We start from the raw sequence: 3748 nt of genomic DNA, 5'->3' as shown, positions 1-3748 counted from the left end.
TCCAACTATACACGGCTCATGCTCAAAGAACCACGGTGAAAATATGAATGGACGCTTGGGTGACAGGAGAGAATTACACGAGTTGAGTAGACATAAGCCACCATTAGTTGCCAAGTCGAAGGGAGGGAGGAGTTTTTTGGGAGAAACAGAGTAGAAGCAAACGTAGATTTAGTTTCCTCTGTTGGATACAACGGAGATACAGAGAGGAGATAAATGGGCATGTGATGTTAGAGAGCAACACCGGAAGAACTTTTCTATTTCCGTTGCTAGATAAATGTGTAATCCAAGATAAGATCGCCGGCAGACCAAGTGGAAATCCCAGAGATTCCATGCTGACTGAACAGTTTTGACCGTTCTTAACATCTAGGAAGTAAAATGAACGTTGGATTCTCACTCCGTCCCTCCCTTGTATGTTTCTCATAGGTGTAAGCATTTGATGCTGCATGACAAAAGGAGCAAGTGAGATCAGACGCCGAATTGCGTCACCTGTGGCGTCAGAAAGGCATGTCGTTGGGTCTCAATGGGTGTGTGTACGAAGCTTAAGTAAGGGCTGTATTGTTGTAGGGATCCGAAACACGGCCCCGTGATGTGGGTTATGTTCAAGTTTTTTTTATTACCGATGCCTCAGAAGTGTTGCTGGTGTCGGATGGTAACAGCGAATTCGTAACGATGTAACTAGAAAACAGGTATTTGGTCGTGCAGCAGGTGCTTCAGTCGCGGGAAATATTCAGCTTCAGCAACTGCAGTGGCTGCGCCGTGTGCCATGCATCCTGAAACACAGTCTACCAAAACGAATTTGCTCTCTATGCCTCCTTCAGGATGCGGCAAACCGCGGGGTAGACAATGTGTGACTTGCTAGAAGGATGCGGCAAACCGCGGGGTAGACAATGTGTGGCTTGCTAGAAGGACGTGAAGTAGATCACGAAGAGTTTGAATGTCTTTTTGTGTTGTTGGCATTGTATGACTCCCAGGATGGAGCTCCCGTGACCCTGCCTGAGTTTTACCGTGGACTTTGCAAGAAATGTCGGCTAATTGATTCCAGTGGCGTTTGTGCTGTCGGTTTCTTTCCAGGTTGTCTGGTTGAGTGCTTGGGGGTCTAGTCACCTCACCACGTCCACCACCAGGTCTCCTTCCTTCCCTTTTTTCACTCGAAGGCTTTAAATATAACTAGATGAGTTCGTAACGCACTACCCATAAGGTTGATAGAAATTCGTCGACAGCCCAAAACCGGTTTCGCTCTTCTTGGGGCTCTTCAGGTAGGCCAGTCTCCGAGTGTTCGTCAAACTTATGTTCTACTTGGAACCAAATTGCATGAAATTAGCGAAATACACTCATTTACAGGCCGATTTGGCTTTGTCCCTGATGACGATGATGACGATGAAAGTTGTAACTTTATCTGTGTACGTATTTGCGACTGAAGATGTCAACTATGTGGGTTTGAAGTTGCAGCGGGTATGCTGGCACTATAGTTGATAAAAGTGGAGTAGAGAAACCTCAGGCTGAAAGAACTTTGCAGCTCAAAGTAACCTGGAAAACATCGTGTCGTTATCGTCTCCGGAGAAGTTTGGGACGTTTCGCCTTTAATCTTTAACCTTGTAACATTGTCACCTGGCCTGACGAAGCCTCTGTATCGGAAGCGAAACGTTGCCCAGCAATAAATCTACAGATTTTTCCCCAAATGTTTTCGAAGACGATGACTTCTCAATCGGTTCCAAGCGTTTTCCAACTACTAATCTTATTGTTATCTTCAACTAAACCCCACGCTGATTTTCGCAAACGAAGGCAACACTTACCGCGGTGGCAAAAAACAGAATGACGTCAAGGTTAACTAATGAGCGAGTTGTAGTCCAACCCAAAGACAACCAGTTCAATATAGACTCGATAATGTATCTTGGCAATTGAGCATCAAGACAGATCACATCCGATAAATTTGCGTAGTACAAGTTCACATTAAAAACGGGAAAGCAAACTTGACAGTGATAAATCTGCTCATTTTGAAAACTAAAATCAGCGGAAGACCACAGTCAGACGGTAAGCTGGGAGTTTACATGAAAAGGCAGCAGAGAGTATGCGGACAAGAGAGTATTACATGCTACAGTTGCTATTTTTCATGAGCTGGTCGAGGTGAATGACAGGCTAACGAAAGCTGGAGACAACACTCCGGATTCGTTTCTAAGCCGCAGAATTATGGACAAGGGTGCAAGAAGTGAACGCTGAGGTGTATGTTGAATAGCAGCCGCGGAAACACGTTTCTAGTAGGATCTTTTACTTACTTATCAGGACGTTTCCCGGAGTAGCTGCTAAGACAAGGACAGTTACGATCCAGTAGACACAAGTAGTCTGGAGCAACACATTTCTACGGACCATAGCCCAAGGTATACCGGTAGAAGATGAAGATATTCGGGGTAGTAGAGGAGTTCGGAACATGTGTATGCATGATGATTTGACGCAGCAGAGCTTCAGAGTTTCCGGTAGAAGATGAAGATATTCGGGGTAGTGGAGGAGTTCGGAACATGTGTATGCACGATGATTTGACGCAGCAGAGCTTCAGAGATTGCCTGTGGCGCTTTGTACCTATATTTAACTCCATTATAACACTAGTTATTTCATCAATTGCATAATCGTTTTTTGTTTGAATACGAGAAACTTCAAAGAACGCGCCCTTGTACAATTTCACATAATACAAGCGTGGTCACGTGCTTCAACTCTCTCTTCTGATTTCGCTCGCGCTTGCAGCGGTCATTCGCGTCTCATGTACTAACTCTGGTACCCAAAACATTTCAGACTATCTTCGGAATCTATTATATGTGGAAACTGTTCAGAAGAACACCTCTGGACCAACACTATTGGATTATTGTTTATTCGCTGACCTGGGCCAACGACGAACTATTTTAGAGAGAACAATTGTTAGTGAGTCTGTTCCATCTGACCTATTTATGTTTGTATACACAGCGTAACGTAATTATTTTTATTACTTTGCCACACACTCCTGGTAAACTGACTTATTGGGTATGCAGACCACTACATGCCAAAAAATTCTGCATTGTTTTCACCTATTGGCTTTGCTTCAAAGCCAAAACCTTCCAAGCCATTCGGTAGATGTGATCACGGAGAACTTGGACAATTAATTCAGTCATGGTGGTAAGATGCTCCATGTAAACCAACGAACCGGGCAGTGGTTGAAGCAAGCTGACTAGGCCATAATGAATGTCGAAAGTTTTGGTAGAACACTGTCGGTGAGATAGGGTCGTTTGGCTGAGACCAGCTGATGGCAAACAAAGCTAAACGTTTGTTTACACCGTCATGACCGCCATGTACAGAGTTTGGGTTGTGTGTTTGCCTGAGTAAGGGGTGATGTCGAGAGAACGAACTTTTATCTTTATTGTGACACGCGTTCTTCACCCTGAAAGAGGAGACTAGAGGGCGAAAGATGCTCCTGCAAAGGAAAGGAACATTTTCATTGAGGAAACTAAGAACAAGTTTGCTGAAATCTTTCACATCAATTGGCGAAATGCACTCAGTTTCAAACAAATTTGGTTTTGCAAGAGACTCATCTGGAACCCAGAGGAATCTCTCGTTTGTGAGTAGTTTCCTTTACGACAATATACCACGATATCTCGAATATCTTGCCAACTAAAACATGAGGCGGCCTGTGTGCAGCATGTTCATTTGTAGAATATCATAAACGAGAGATTCAGTTGAGTCTCTCGTGAAAACCAGATTGAAATTCAAATGAACATGCTGCACA

Source organism: Opisthorchis viverrini (genome assembly GCF_000715545.1).
Source record: "Opisthorchis viverrini unplaced genomic scaffold opera_v5_231, whole genome shotgun sequence".
Taxonomy (NCBI): Eukaryota; Metazoa; Platyhelminthes; class Trematoda; order Opisthorchiida; family Opisthorchiidae; genus Opisthorchis; species Opisthorchis viverrini.
This window is presented reverse-complemented; position numbering follows the sequence as displayed.